The sequence below is a fragment of the Nerophis ophidion genome, linkage group LG09 (genome assembly GCF_033978795.1).
Source record: "Nerophis ophidion isolate RoL-2023_Sa linkage group LG09, RoL_Noph_v1.0, whole genome shotgun sequence".
NCBI lineage: Eukaryota > Metazoa > Chordata > Actinopteri > Syngnathiformes > Syngnathidae > Nerophis > Nerophis ophidion.
The window spans coordinates 43283231-43300730 of NC_084619.1; the positions used below are offsets into that span (position 1 = coordinate 43283231).

The 17500-nt window shown below is 37.7% G+C and overlaps 1 protein-coding gene across 2 annotated transcripts in view; it reads right to left on the reverse strand.

Moving 5' to 3' along the window:
- Positions 1-17500, reverse strand: part of gbf1 (golgi brefeldin A resistant guanine nucleotide exchange factor 1) — a 229607-nt gene that overhangs the window by 124998 nt on the left and 87109 nt on the right. The gene's annotated exons all lie outside the window — the stretch shown is intronic.

Below are 17500 nucleotides of genomic sequence, written 5' to 3' on the forward strand. Positions count from 1 at the left end.
TGTTTTGTCTTGTCTTAACTTTCTTGTTGCCTCTTTTTGCACTGCTCTCCAAATCTAAACATTGGAACTATTTAACTGGCCTCAACAAAATTGACAAGATCTTGGGTTTGGGGGAACCTGCTGTCGTGACGAAGCGGTTGTTGCTGGACACACGACGGACTCTTGGGAGAAGAAAGAGTGCCGCGTGCCTGGCGACCCTTTTGGGTCGAGGACGTGAAGATATTCACCTATTCGGAATTATGACAACAGGACATCTGCTGATTGGAGTAAGCGTTGCTCTGGTTTGTCGACAAATTGGAAGTTGCTGGCAGTCTTCAAAGTACCCCAAAGCTGCCACAAATGATTGGAGGATGTGGGAAGAACTGTGGTTTACATCAGAATGTCTACCCAGCAGGTTTTGAGGACCAGTCATAGACAATTTAGAATGAAAAGCAAATTTTATTTTCACTCGCATACAAAATCATTCTAACTTGGATTGTTTCCCTGGCTTCGAGACTCTCCCGAAGAACAGCGCAGCGAAGACACAATAAACTCCCTTCTTGTCTCTCATGGACACACACCTGTTGTTGTTGAGTTTGGACGAGACGGTACATTACATCAAGGCCGCGGAACAGAGACACACTATGGGCTTATACACACACACACATCCACAAAAACAATATACGCCACACATACACCCCCTCCCCCACCAGAACCCAACGCCCTCGACGCAAATCCCGTAGGGGTGATGAATGGATGGTCAGCGCCTGAGAGCTGCGGCCTACCACCATGACCTTGAACTACCTTCCCTCTAATGCTAGATATCTCGAGATGTATGTTATAATATGTAGTATATGTGCATTGCTATGGAGGTTTTTTTCCCACTCCGAACTGGGCCCCCTTAGGAACCAAGTCTGGATTGTTTTTTTTTACTCATCCTTCACCAGCATTTACCTTTTTCCCATCTTTTACGGGGTGCCTTATGGCGACCCATCAGCGTTCTTGTTCTGTAAACCTGTACACTGTTTGTTCGTCTAATCTTGAACAGGTTTGTGCTAAATGCAAAGTTTCGTTGTACTTGTGCAATTACTATAAATACCTATCCTATCCTATCCTACCATAATATGTTACGTTAACATACCAGGCACGTTCTCAGTTGGTTGATTATGCGTCATATAACGTACACTTATTCAGCCTGTTGTTCACTGTTCTTTATTTATTTTAAATTGCCTTTTAAATGTCTATTTTTGGTGTCGAATTTTATCAAATAAATTTCCCCCAAAAATGCGACTTATACTCCAGTGCGACGTATATATGTTTTTTCCTTCTTTATTATGCATTTTCGGCCGGTGCGATGTATACTCCGGAGCAATTTAGCATTCAAAAAATAGGGTACATTTTTTGGCAATCCAGCACAAATAATTGCTCTATTGACGTTCTGATTTTAAAAAAAAATTGTCTCCTTAAAATACCCCCATTTTTTAACTTTAATTTAATTTATGTATTTCACATTTGTTCACCTAAGGTTCTATGTTGTCTTGAGCAGTCATTATACGTGTAAATTTAGTCACAAAGAAAAAGTAAATTCCCTGTTACGTATACGATATAGTAGGGTTGTCCCGATTCAGAGCAGATATCAGTCCGATTTCATTTAAGAAAACTACATAAAAACAGAATATATGTGCTGCCATGTAAAATGTGTGATATCATTTTTGATACAAGCAGAGGACACAGCCCTACAATGTGGTATTATAATAATCATGATACCAAAGTCATAACCATTGAACGCTCAACCTTATTAGATGTAAAGATACATTTCTGCAATACAAAATAATTATGGTGGTGAGAAAAAGTGATCTTGATTTTTTCTATCAACAACCAAAAAAGACATAAAAGTAGGTTTTATTATCCATGAATCTTGGCAGTGGAAAAAAAAACAGATAGTATTGATGGAAGCCGAGTGTTGAAATTAATCTGTCAATAGATCCTGATGAAAACTTGATCACAGGCGATCACCCTGAAACTGCTATGGCTGCTTTCACAAAGACGCCATATTGGAAAGTTTGATTGTGTTTTATTGATCTGGCTGGCCAGCAATGCGTCATTAGTCATCACCAATCATCTTAGATAAAGCCTCAATTGAGGCTCAGTTTAACGTCAGACTGACCAATAACAACTAAAAAGCATTTGAGGTGTAAAGTCGTCTGACACGTATCCATATGAGGATGGAGCTTCCACATTTAAGAGAATGTACAAGCCCAACATGAACATAATTGGTTGAAAAGGAAGTTGTGAGAACTAAAGTAGGTATGTACGGATCTTATTGACCATGAGCCTAATCCCATCTACCTTCACCATGGTAGAACCCCATCTTTCTGCTTCACGGGGTATCCTGCCATGTGTGGATTAGCACTCACAGTGAACTCAGCAGAAAGAGAAGATTAGGGGGGAGCTAGGGGTGAACCTATGCCCCCACGAGACCAGCTATGGATGAAGCTGGCTTACTGCAGAAAGAGAAACCGTCTTTAACACATGCACATCTATTGGCACTGGAGCAGAAAAGGCTTACAATACCCGGAGCAAAAACAGGAGATGAAACTGAGCCGCAGACACACATTATTATGCAGACAATGAAGGGAAAAACATAGACCACCAGAAATGAAATACAAACAATGCCCACATTGTACCAAAGCTGATGATAAAACACACAATTATTTCCATCTGGAGCCTACAGAGATTATTGTAAGTCTACCTAAGCGGAGTCAAGAGTTACACAAACAAGACAGTCTTAGATAGAGTAACAAGCTGAGGAGTACAGTAGGTACATGATAGGCAGAGGAGGATTACAGTTGTACACTCCTCGATGTGCAACTCAGTGTTATCTTTAATCGCACAAGTTAAATTTAGGATGTGTTTACATTTCAGGCTAAATCTACTCTAGTGTTTGGAGGAGCTAACATTATTTTATCCGCAAATATATTTTAAATGTCCTAATACTTAAGTAGCACATGAGCTTTACATTGAATGCAGTATTTCTCTCGGTCTGCAGCTTTGAAGGACAAAGGTTTATCCACACAATCACAAGCACTCATGCACGTGCATTAATTAATTGATTGATTGATTGAAATATTTATTTTAAACCTGCAGAGTACAACAAAACACTTTTTTTTCACTTTTTTAATGGTTACAACAATCACTTTGAATGCAAATGTTGATCCCAATTCGTAAAAGAAGCTGTTTGGGCCCTCTAAACAAGTCATAGGCTTCTTTCACACTGCAGGGTAGGATGTCCAATTCAGATGTTTTTTTGTCAAATCTAATCTTTTTATGTAGTCTTTCACATGCTAAAAAAAAATGCGATGTCTAGTGTGAAAACAATCTGATCCGCATGCAGACATGACGTTACACATGCTGCAGTGTTTATGGAAGTAAACAAGGCTCCAATTCTAGTAGGTCCCAGTCCTGGCACTTTTGTGGCAATTTTATGGATTTTGCGCAATCAAAAGCTACATTCACAGTGCAGGGTAGGATTTCTGATTCAGATTTTTTGGGGAAAATTTTTTATGAAGTCATTCACATTTCCAAAAATATTTGATGTCTAATGTGAGCGCTATCTGAGCCGCATGCAGACATGACGTTATGGTGCCACACGTGCTGCAGTTTCTGTAAACACGTCTCCAATTCTAGTGGGTCTCAGTTATGGGGCATATGTGGCAATTTAAATGATTGTTTTGCAATCAAAGACCACATTTTCTGAACGGAATCATTGCGCGCAACTGTTTATTTTGTCTATTTATTATGATGCTTAAAGCTTTTGGATTACATTCTGGTCGGATAAATGCGACCGAAGCGTTTGCACTGCAGTCAGATCACATACTTCAGAGCAGGGGTCCCCAAACTTTTTGACCCGGTGGCTGTAGCGGGTTAAAACATTTGACAAGGGGCCGCGATATATATATATATATATATATATATATATATATATATATATATATATATATATATATATATATATATATATATCCATCCATCCATCCATCCATTTTCTACCGCTTATTCCCTTTTGGGGTTGCGGGGGGCGCTGGCGCCTATCTCAGCTACAATCGGGCGGAAGGCGGGGTACGCCCTGGACAAGTCGCCACCTCATCGCAGGGCCAACACAGATAGAGAGACAACATTCACACTCACATTCACACACTAGGGCCCATTTAGTGTTGCCAATCAACCTATCCCCAGGTGCATGTCTTTGGAGGTGGGAGGAAGCCGGAGTACCCGGAGGGAATATATATATATATATATATATATATATATATATATATATATATATATATATATATATACATATATATATATATATATAGTTCATTAATCCAGATGGATCTCTTTAAGTTGATTACTTCTATGTGTAGAAATCTTTATTTATAAGTGAATCACTTGTTTATTTTTCAACTATTTTTCAAATACAGCACTATGATGACATGGTGCTGTATTTTACTTCTTTATCTCTTTTTTACAACCAAAAATGCTTTGCTCTGATTAGGGGGTACTTGAATTAAAAAAATGTTCACAGGGGGTACATCACTGAAAAAAGGTTGAGAACCACGATATGATTTGCTTGAGCGGCTAGGAGACCCAATAACAAGCGGTAGAAAATGGATTGATGGATGGGCGAAAAAGGAACATTAAAAAAAATTAACAAATCCAATTTTTTTTTTTTTTTTTTGTCAGGACTACCTGCGGGCCGGATTTTGGATGCTTGCGTGCCGTATCTGCCTAGGAGACCCAGTAACAGGCAGTAGAAAATGGATTGATGAATGGGCGAAAAAGGACAGATTAAAACAAATAATAATTAAAAAAAAAAAAAAAAAACATTTCATATTATAAATGCACTTAACTATAAACCAAACACGGACATGAAGGTCCTCTATTCTACAAGCGGCAATGCGCGAGCAGCATTTGCTCCAATGTTGTCTGTCTCACGGCAATTGAAGGTAAAATGTTCTTGTCTTGTCCAGAGAATGACTTGCCATGGCTTTGCATCTGAGATTTTCATTAGGTCCCCCTTTCTTTGTGCAGTCCTGCTAGCTATTTTTGAGCTTGTGGCTCAACAGTAACTGGACGCCTTTCCACTTTTTCCCAAGCTACAGAACGGTCCGAGAGTCAAAAACGTTAATCGCGCGGAAAAAAAAAGATTGCCTTTAAAAGAACTTATAGGCAGCGTGTTATCGTGTTAACTTTGACAGTCCTAACTACAAGCCAATCGTATTTCACCATAAGACGGGAATTTTTCCGACACTTTGACCTAATGGTAGGCATTTACATGATTGTGATGGGTGAAACATTTCAGGTTGATTACGGTGATCAGCATATTAACTCAATCAAACATGGCGAAAATGTCCGTGACATGAGTCAATCAGATCTATTATCTATTGACCAAAATTAACTTCCATCCATCCATTTTTCTACCGCTTGTCCCTGTTGCGAGGAGTGCTGGAGCCTACCCCAGCTACACTACTGCGGAAAGCGGGGTACAGCCTAGACAAGTCGACTTTATTATTATGCAAAATCCGGGCAGCACCGTGGGGTAGTGGTTTGTGTTTGTGCCTTAAAGCAAGAAGGTCCTGGATTAAATTCCCAGGCTCAGGTTCTTTCTGTGTGGAGTCTGCATGTTCTCCCCATGACTGTGTGGGTTTTCTTTGGGTACTCCAGCTTCCTCCCAACTCCAAAGACATGCACCTGGGGATAGGCTGATTGCAGTGTGAATCTTGTCTGTCTATCTGTGTTGGCCTTGCGATGAGGTGGCGTCTTGTCCAGGATGGACCCTGACTTCCGCCCGAGACGTCAACTTGGACTTAGAAGTAGAAAAACTTAATTGATCCACAAGAGAAATTGTTCCACACAGTAGCTCAGTTACAAAGGATGGAAAGTGTAAGGATGGAAAGGACAATGCAGGTATAAAGTAGACTAAAAATGTACCGTAGCAGCAATATAAAATATAACATCAATCAATCAATCAATCAATCAATGTTTATTTATATAGCCCTAAATCAGAAATGTCTCAAAGGACTGTACAAACCATTAAGACTACGACATCCTCGGAAGAACCCACATAAATGTAATATTTACATGTATAAGTATATAATATATGCTGATATATTATATGATTATATTATACATACTCATATATTATATTCTTATCTTATATTATTATATTATATTATAATTGTATATAATATATAACAAATCCCAATTACCAAGTACAAACCCCGTTTCCATATGAGTTGGGAAATTGTGTTACATGTAAATATAAACGGAATACATCCATCCATCCATTTCCTACCGCTTATTCCCTTTGGGGTCGCGGGGGGTGCTGGCGCCTATCTCAGCTACAATCGGGCGGAAGGCGGAGTACACCCTGGACAAGTCGCCACCTCATCGCAGGGCCAACACAGATAGACAGACAACATTCACACTCACATTCACACACTAGGGCCGGAATACAATGATTTGCAAATAATTTTCAACCCATATTCAATTGAATATGCTACAAAGACAACATATTTGAAGTTAAAACTGATAAACATTTTTTTTTTGCAAATAATCATTAACTTTAGAATTTGATGCCAGCAACACGTGACAAAGAAGTTCGGAAAGGTGGCAATAAATACTGATAAAGTTGAGGAATGCTCATCAAACACTTATTTGGAACATCCCACAGGTGTGCAGGCTAATTGGGAACAGGTGGGTGCCATGATTGGGTATGAAAGCAGCTTCCATGAAATGCTAAGTCCAGACATGTCTTCCATCGAAAATGTGTGGCGCATTATGAAGCGTAAAATACGACAGCGGAGACCCCAGGCTGTTGAATGACTTAAGCTCTACATAAATCAAGAATGGGACATAATTCCACTTTCAAAGCTTCAACAATTAGTTTCCTCAGTTCCCAAACGTTTATTGAGTGTTGTTAAAAGAAAATGTGATGTAACACAGTGGTGAACATGCCCTTTCCCAACTACTTGGGCACGTGTTGCATCTATGAAAATCTAAGTTAATTATTATTTGCAAAAAATAAAAAAAGTTTATGGGTTTGAACATCAAATATCTTGTCTTTGTTGTGCATTCAATTGAAAAAGGGTTGAAAAGGATTTACAAATCGTTCTATTCCGTTTATATTTACATCTAACACAATTCCCCGACTCATATGGAAACTGCAGATGTTACAGTATACGTAACATCTGCAGCAAAAAAAGGCCAGCATAAAATAGGGAGTAGATCCAGCAGAAAATATACATTATAAACAAAGAGAGGTAGCTAAGATAGAAGGTGTCAGGTAATAGACAGATATCATCTATTGCTGTATGGCGAGTGATTATACAGCTGGATGGAGTGCGGAATGAATGAGTTTTTCAATCAAACACTGTGGGAACGAAGCTGAAGGAGCCTGTTGGAGTATGAGCTCCGCTGTCCCTCAATTGTCTGTGAAGTGGGTAGGCAGGATTGTCCATGATGGCGTGCAGTTTGTCCAGTGTCCTCCTGTCCTCGCTGACACAAACTATTGTAATGTTGTGCAACCTCTGTACTCTTTGCTCCTCTCTTTACCCAGAGGGAGAGCCATGTAGCCATTGCAAACGGCTTTGTGCCCGGAGATTTGTTTCAACGTCTGGAAGACTTACATCTTTTAATTAACCTTATTTAGACGGCAAGACGTTGACTTAAATGTGTCCTATTAATGTGTAATATTGCAAATGTGGGCATCAATGTACTGATGTTAGTTAATTGCTGTGTTGTGTGCATTTGCCTCTTATTTGAAAATGTTTATTTCTACATATGATTAATGTGATCTTGTGTTTAACGTTTCTGTTTTTATTTGTGCTGTGCAGAAAAATCAGGGAGAAAATTGACATGGATAAGGCAATTTAAACGATAAAAGACAAAAAAAAAATTACCAAACGGCGTGTATACATGTTTGGATGGTAATTGAAAAACTAAATATATATAATATATAATCTATATAAGTTAATACATTTATGTGCTGAAACTGCAGTTGTGTTTTATTTAATCTGTCTTTTGTGCAAATAAGTATATGATAATAATAATATACAATCCCAATTAATATCCTACCCAATATTTACTATTACTGGCTAAAATGCGACCAATTTGAAAAGATTGAAAACCTACATCAATTGGGAATCACATGTTAATAAAGTAACTGTTAAATAAGATTGTGTGGTGTTGCTTGTATGGATAGACCGTGAGGACTGGGATATCCTCTGGATTGTGTGAGGTGTTTTTGAAGGTACATATCCCACTACAACATGTATTCACAACCATAAAAATAAAGCCACCATTAACAAGTAATTAGGAATAACAGCTTTAAAATGCTTGTCAACATCGGTTGGCTCTAAATGCAGGAAAATCAGACACCAGCGGTGCCGGTAGCACTTCATCGCTTCCTCTACAATAAGGTAAAGGACCAGGAGAGCACAAAAAACGATTCGACATTCTTTTCTTGAGTTCGCCATTATTCAACCAAATTGACCAAATTGACACAGCAGTTGTCGGTATATTTACAAGTTTTATGGACTTAAAGGCATTGAAAGAGAAAGCTAATAAACTAACATTTTAGATGTATTCTTCTACTCGGTTCTGAAGTTTATTATGTTTCGCTCTCCTCTCGCTGTGAATCTGACTCTGACTCTTACATGTACAGTTAGATGCTAAAATCCTGTGCTTTTGCCATTTATAATAAAAAGTAGGATATAGTCATAATATTTGTCTATAAGGAAGTGTTCTACTAAAAGGACAACGGAGCGACGACTTGAAGGCTTTTAATAACACCCCCCTTCCAAAACAGCTGTTTTTAAGGGACAGTCAGAAAGTGGCTTGATGATCTATAAAGCAAAAGTCATGCAAAATGTTGACGAAAGCACCACCATCTCATGCTATGTAGATTACAAGGAAATAGTTACATTGAATTTTTTTAAATTTCAGCAAAAAGGAGACATTTGGGGGTGTTTTATTTGACATTTGGATTCAATATGAAGCTGCCTCCGTCTCCTGCACTTTGGCCTGCTTTAAACAAAGCAAATAATGTTGAATTGCTCACACCAATATTGGGGAATTTTTGTAAAATGAGCATTAAAGGGGAAGAGTGGTTTGCATGCCTTACAGCCAGGTGGGTATGGGCTCCAATCTGGCTTGGAACTAAGAGGAGTTTTCTCTAGGAATGCACAATATTTTTTGAAGCCCATCATTTTTTATTTATCATATTTTTAAATGTACATTTAAGTGTAGTCCGTGCACACATTTTTTGTGGAAGGCTATAGGGTTTGATGTGTTGAAGTTCTATGTTTTTTCCCCTCCTGGCTGAACATTTGCAAAACTTCTGGTGCAAATAGAACATGAAAAGACTTCCTCAAAAACTTTAAAAAGAGTCCTACATGATGGATACTATGTTTGTTTGAAATAAACTCATGGGAAGTTTACGACAGGGTTACAGCACGAGTAGAATAATCATCACAGCGCGCCTAATTTAAGCATTTTCTTTTTTTCTTTATATGAGGTAGTTTTTAATTGTATCGCAGTTATCGATATTTATTGTGCACCCCTAGTTTTCTTCAGTAACACTGGTTCCTTCCCACTCTAAAAACTAGCCTAGAGCATAAGATTTACTGGAGCAGGGGTGTCCAAACCTTTTGAGTTTGGGGCCACGTTGTACTAAATTAAGGCTATATGTGTGTATATATATATATATATATATATATATATATATATATATATATATATATATATATATATATATATATATATATATATATATATATATATATATATATATATATAGAGACACACACACATAGCCTATACACATACTGTATGTCTACACATATCAGGGTTTCCCGCAGCGCTTTGTTGTTAAAGCAGCCGCCTTAACAATAAAGAGCCACCACCTAAAATAAAGTCTTAACAAGCTGCTCCGCTTAGCTCTGCCTTTGCCTCTGTCAGTACGTCTCTGTAGCACCCAGCATTGTCCCACCCACAGAACCATCTCATAGATTACACACAGAGCGGAAACAGCCAATCAGCAGTGCGTATTCAGAGCGCATGTAACAGCCTATCTGCAATGCGTATTCAGAGCGCATGTAGTCAGTGCTCAGGCAGGCAGAGAGGAGAGACGGTGGGGTGAGCAGAAAGGTGTTTAGCAGGTGAGCATAATGCAGCCGACTCTCCCCTAATTATAATAATCACTTCTCAGTCAACTACTAGTAACACAACTATGAGCCCGTTGACGTCCTAGTAACATAAGTGGCAGCTCAGCTCGCTCGCAGTGCTTGAGGTGAAGGCTAATTAGCTTTTAGCGTAACGTTAGCACACTGTGTGGCGTGCGTGCGTGCATTACGGACAGCAAAGCCCTGTCTGTCTGAGAGAAAGACAAGCGTTATTGACCTACAGTAACAACTAAGTTATTTCACTCTACCTTTTTCTGTGTTGTTTGAGCTGTGTTGAAGCAGCAAAAAATGGCATTATGTTAAATTAACAATTTCCTGAAGTTGTCCCTGATAGTTGATATAATAATGTAACTGCATCATAAATCCTACATGAACTCTGTGGTGTTCATGGATGAATAGTCTCTCCTTTTGCTATTGTACTATTTTTTCAGGTATAGTTACCTTAATCATTAGCAATGTAGCAGCTTAATTTTGAATGGCAGGTTCCCTGCTATCACATGTTCGTAAAAATATAACATTTACATAATAAAAATCAACTACAGGCTTCCAAAATGTTGTAATAAATTAAGCATGATGAGTTGAACATATGTCACCATGTGGCCCCACTTTTAACTGTTTTTTTTTTTAAAACGCTTATTGCAAACGCTTACAGTAAGTCATTAATTTGACTTTGTAAGTTATTATTTTGACTTAGTCAGCCATTATTTTGTCATTATTAAATTACTTAGTAAATACTAGGTCATAATAATAAGGTACTTAGTATATCGTAACTAGGACAGTTTTGTTTTTATTTTACAAAAAAAATATCAAGCTATATATCGTATATCGCCATTCAGCAAATGGAACGGAAAACACAACTACAAGTTGTAGGCTTCTTTACGCGACAAAGCCGGCCTACTTCACCGCAGTCTGTAGTCTATTGCCCCGAGGCTGTGTCGGCAGCGACAGGAGATTGATCCTTACATACACCCACCTCTTTCCCCGGTCGCCTACCCCTGGAGAGTCACCACCTTAAATAACAAACACTGCATATACATATATTTTACTGATATAGACACACATACACATACACACACACATGCACACGCACACACACACACACACATATATATATATATATATATATATATATACATATATGTATATATATACATATATATATATATATATACATATATGTATATATATATATACATATATGTATATATATATATATATATATATATATATACACATATACATATATATGCACACATATACATATATACATATACATATATACGTATACATATATATACATATATACATATATATATATATGCGTATATACATATACATATATATATATATACATATACATATATATATATACATATATACATATATATATATATATATATACAAATATATATACATAAACGTCGTATATATCGAAATATCGCCCAGTCCTTATATATATATATATATATATAATAATATGACAAATATATATACATAAACGTCGTATACATCGATATATCGCCCAGCCCTTATATATATTTATATATATATATATATATATATATATATATATATATGTATATATATATGACAAATATATATATATATAAACATATATATTCATACAGTTCTGAAGTTAGCGTACTGATATAGATATCAAATATATGTGCAATGAAAATAAGCATCCAAATAAATTTGATATTAAAATCACCACACTAATATTCCCAATCTGTGTGTTGTTCAGAGTGATCTGTGATCACGTTTAAACAAAGGTTTTTGCACAAAATTAGCAATCGCAATGCTTTAAGTCTGCATACTAATTTTATACAAAATTAAAGAGAAAAGCTCTAAATTCCATGGTAATCGCCAATATATGGATGCGCGAGCGCGCACACACACACGCATGCTCACATACAGACTTGCAAATACACAGATATTTTTTTTTATCACACAGCAGAACGTTGATCGTTACGTAAAAATAATAATTTGGATAAAAATAAAGAATGTAAGACTTAAAATATTAGGAAAATGATCAGAGACATTTCAGTTTGCTACTTAAATGACATATTTGAACTACTTCAACTGTAACAACTTCCTCCACATCACACCTTGACGACAACGCAATATGAAGTATGAATGATAAAACATTAAATATTAATGCTCCTTGATTGATACAGTCGATCATGATAATTAGAGCGTATCAAAACACGAATTGGTATGTCAGACATAACCCTGTCTTGGTTTATTCCTATCTTACTGACAGCATGCAGTGCGTCTCCCATAACAATGTGACCTCGGACTATGTTAAGGTAACGTGTGGAGTTCCCCAGGGTTCGGTCCTTGGCCCTGCACTCTGCAGCACCTACAGTACATGCTGCCGCTAGGTGACATTATACGCAAACACGGTGTTAGCTTTTACTGTTATGCTGATGACACCCAACTCTACATGCCCCTAAAGCTGACCAACACGCCGGATTGTAGTCAGCTGGAGGCATGTCTTAATGAAATTAAACAATGAATGTCCACTAACTTTTTGCAACTAAACGCCAAAAAAACGGAAATGCTGACTATCGGTCCTGCTAGACACCGACCTCTATTTAATAATACAACGTTAACATTTGACAACCAAACAATTAAACAAGTGGACTCGGTAAAGAATCTGGGTATTATCTTCGACCCATCTCTCTCGTTTGAATCACACATTAAAAATGTTACTAAAACGGCCTTCTTTCATCTCCGTAATATCGTTAAAATTCGCTCCATTTTGTCTACTAACGACGCCGAGATCATTATCCATGCGTTTGTTACGTCTCGTCTCGATTACTGTAACGTATTATTTTCAGGTCTCCCCATGTCTAGCATTAAAAGATTACAGGTGGTACAAAATGCGGCTGCTAGACTTTTGACAAGAACAAGAAAGTTTGATCATATTACGCCTATATATGCGGTCCTCTCCAAAGTTTCTCATAATCATCATTGTCACTGTCACCGACGTCCCACTGGGGTGAGTTTTCCTTGCCCTTATGTGGGCTCAACCGAGGATGTCGTTGTGGTTTGTGTTGTGGTTTGTGCAGCCCTTTGAGACAATAGTGATTTAGGGCTATATAAATAAACATTGATTGATTGATAATAGTATGTGAAAGTTCGACTCCTATCTTGTGTACTTCCATAACGTCCTGCTTAACGTTTTGAAACAAATCAGAAACATCAAGCAGCCAAAATTTGCCAAACATGGGGAAGTGTGGACAGAGTGTTTTGCATATTACCCCTCATGCATTTTAGTGGATTTATATGGGTATAGTTTCAAATGACATATAGTGCTTGAATATGTTTTATATTGTCCACATAGGTCAATGAACAGGTGTGTAATGTGTGACCGCGTGTTGTTGGTTAGAATGTGTACCGTGAGTGGAGAAGTTGTTTGGATTGGGTCATACAACTTAATGCTGTGCTTTAATCATTGCAAATGACATTCATTGTTATTAACTAAGTGTTCCCAATCGTGACCACAAGAGGGCTGTATAATTGCAGTAATTGGATCCTCAGACAAAAAAGATCAGGCCCAGACATACAATTCTTGTTAAACCACACTGAAGATGCTGGCGGGCCATTTTTTGAACACCCCTGCTTTAAATTGTGTGTTTAAGTGGTTCTTTATTTTATTCATTACAAACTTTTCCCCGTTTTAACGCAATGTCAGCTAGGATGGACTCCATGTCACCAGGATAATGGCAAAAATAACCAATGGACAACTGAAATAAAGATACCTTATGCTTGTTGAAATATACAATGAAAACATTACCCAATTATCAGATTGTTGATTACCAGTGTAATCAAATATTTATGCTTGATTGGGTTTCAAAAAAAGAAGGTTAAAGCAACATCAAAATAAAGCAAACACATTTCACACACATAACTTCATTATCACTGCTTGACTGTGTTGGAGCCTGTCTGGCAATGTACTGCTCAGCACCTGTTATGCTGCACATTAAATGTGGTTTTTATGCTGCAAAAATCGTACAAAGGCAATTCAGTAGGGAACTGGACAATCTCCAGAAGCCATTTTATGTGTTTAACAGTTTGGTGTTTGTGATGGATGTGCATTAGCATCGGTGTTACAGTACTTCATAAAATGTAGAAAAGAATAGGAATAGTCTTCTATTGTCCTTTCATATTAAGAAAAACGAAATTTCAAATAATCCGCCAGCAGAAAAGCACATACAAAAAAGGCATGTATGTTACGGTTAATGTGCGTAATGTGTAACTCTTATCGCATTTCAACATTAGTCACGGAAAAATCAGAAAAACATATATAAAATTTAAAAAAATATACTGTATTTGAAATAACCAATGCTTACAATTATTATGAGTGAATCATTTTTGAGAGGATAAAGGCAACCATACAAGAAAGGCCATCCAGTATGTGTGTGCATGTGCATGTGCATGTGCGTGTGCGCGATCATTGTTTGTTTCACCTGTTGCACTCCTTCAATTCTTCACTAATGACATTCCCATGAGGTTGGAGATTCCAGAAAGCATACACTGTAAAGACAGACTCCACTGTGCTCTCATAATACACAATATCCAACACAGTCGAGTCACTTTGATAAGACCAGCGCGACCAGTGGTAGGAATGCATTTTCAGACCAGTAATAATAACAATAACTGCATGTAGCCATACAACATATTAACAATATAACAACAATATGGAACTTCACATTGGACAACCAACATTAGTATTAACATATATTTGTTGCATCCAGCGGGGCATCACAACAAAATTAGGCATAATAATGTGTTAATTCCACAACTGTATACTGTATATTGGTATCGGTTGATGTCGGAATCGGTAATTACGAGTTGGACAACATCGGGCATCTCTAGTTTGTTTATAGCAAGGACTGAAGCACCGGGTGTGGTGGAGCTTTTACAATTAAATAACCGTGACGTTTTTAATCACTGTTAAAAGTATAACCAGTTAATCATTGCATCCCTTGGACATACACTAAATAATGGCTATCAGGATCTACACAGTGCAACGTTTGCATTGGGTTTAAAAAGGTTAGTGTCTTGTGTTCGTGTTAGCATTTAATATAGTGCCAGTTAGCCAGCGCACTAGCTAGCTAGCTAGTTTGCTAGCTAGCAAATCAGCGCGCTAACTGCTAGGCATGACACATTTATTTGTAGAGCATAATTTGTATGCAAAACCCTTCAAAGTGCTTTTCAAATGCATCAGATTCAAAGAAGGTGAATAAAATCATTAAAACAAATAAAACCATCATAAAAATAATCATTAAAGAATGTAATTCAAATCAAAGAGTGGAGATAAAATACATTCACTTGTCCTATGCAGTTCAAAGTCTGTCAATATTTGAACGTGGCCAAAGTCAAGGCCAGCGATTAGCGCGCTAGCTACATTTACTGCAAATGAGCAGTATCACTGTGTTGTGATTTTATCAAAGTGCTGTATTTAACAGTGGAGAATTTTACCAGTTTCTTATAGCCACTAAATGTTATATGCTATTTGCTTAGTTAGCCTAAAGAATGAATAATTGCATTTTCTATGGTTATTTTGTACTGTGCACACATTTTTCAATAAACAGAGCAAATGGTGTACGCCCCCAATTAGATTGTAACCACTGACTCATGGGAATGAAGAGTTTACACTGCTGTATTTTGGTGTGATTCTAGTAAGCATTGACAGCAAATCCTCTGTGTGTGTTTAATAAATCACTGTCGTTAGTTGGGATAGTTTAGTCTCCAGTCACCTAATGACTATATTATGAGCCAAGGCATTTTGAGGGATTAATTCTAATCTGGGTTTTTCGACTTTACTCTGAAGAGATGGCTTGTTTGATGGGGCATCGCAACTGACTGTATTACCCTGGCTAACATCTAGTCCGACAACTCTCAAGAAGATTTACTGATTTTGTATCCTGAGTTCCTGACCGTTGCAAAATGAAAAGACTAATTTAAAAACACTTTCCAGCTGTTGAGGTACTTTGGATCAACAAAGACTCAGCTGGTTTTATACAAATATACATCATGTTAAGACAATAAATATTATGAGGTAACAAGTAAAATTAGTCAAAGAAAATTTCAGAGTATGTATGAATTACTCATACACTTAGTGGTCTTCAAAATCATGACATGTAACAGATTACACTGTCCATGGCAACCACTAGTGACTTCCAAACAACGGAGGCTTATTTACAGGGGACATTTCAAACCACTGATGCCACACAGGCTCCATGGAAGGGAAACATTAAAGCCTATCAGGTTTAACCCCAGCGGGAAACTGAATTGCCCTGTTCTTAGTGGTTGGACTTGTCCTAGACTGGCTTAGCAGGCCAAGGCGACAACTGTCATAAATTATTCCCTTGTGCATACACATGTCTGGCATACTAGGATCAACTTTAGGGGAAACCAAGAAGGCAACAAGGCTGCATTTAAGAGTGCCCATGAATGAAACATGCAAGCAATAGTAAAGTGTCATCTTGGTTAAGAGCCTCATTTGCACATCTACAGCAGCAAATAACGTTATATATCTCACAGTCACAAAATATGTCAAGCAGTTGAAGATGGTAGAACAAACAATGCTTCTCTTTACCATTCACATGGCATTTGACTGAGAATGAGTCCAAGGGTAAACTGCATCAAACCGCTTTAATTGCTTAGTTGAAATTGTAACATAGAAGGAAAAGATGTAATGCATCAAACCGCTTTAATTGCTTAGTTGAAATTGTAACATAGAAGGAAAAGATGTAATGCAAACATTATCTACTCAAGAGCTTTTGGGTTCTAATTCGGACTGTCTGCCAGAAGAGCAGTAACTCTAAACCATGCCCCAGTAAGTGGCTCTTGAAAAGACACAGTTGGTCATGTTGGACAGCTGAGCCGATTGGAGAAAAACCAGGGAATGTATTGTCTTTGATAAATGATAAATAAATGGGTTGTACTTGTATAGCGCTTTTCTACCTTCAAGGTACTCAAAGCGCTTTGAGAGTACTTCCACATTTACACACACATTCACACACTGATGGAGGGAGCTGCCATGCAAGGCGCTAACCAGCACCCATCAGGAGCAAGGGTGAAGTGTCTTGCTCAGGACACAACAGACGTGACGAGGTTGGTACTAGGTGGGAATTGAACCAGGGACCCTCGGGTTGCGCACGGCCACTCTTCCACTGCGCCACGCCGTAGTGTCTGTGTGACTATTGTTGGGACTTTAACTTTCATAGAGCCATTCTTATTACTTCATTGATTATTATCTGGAGTCGTGATTGTATATC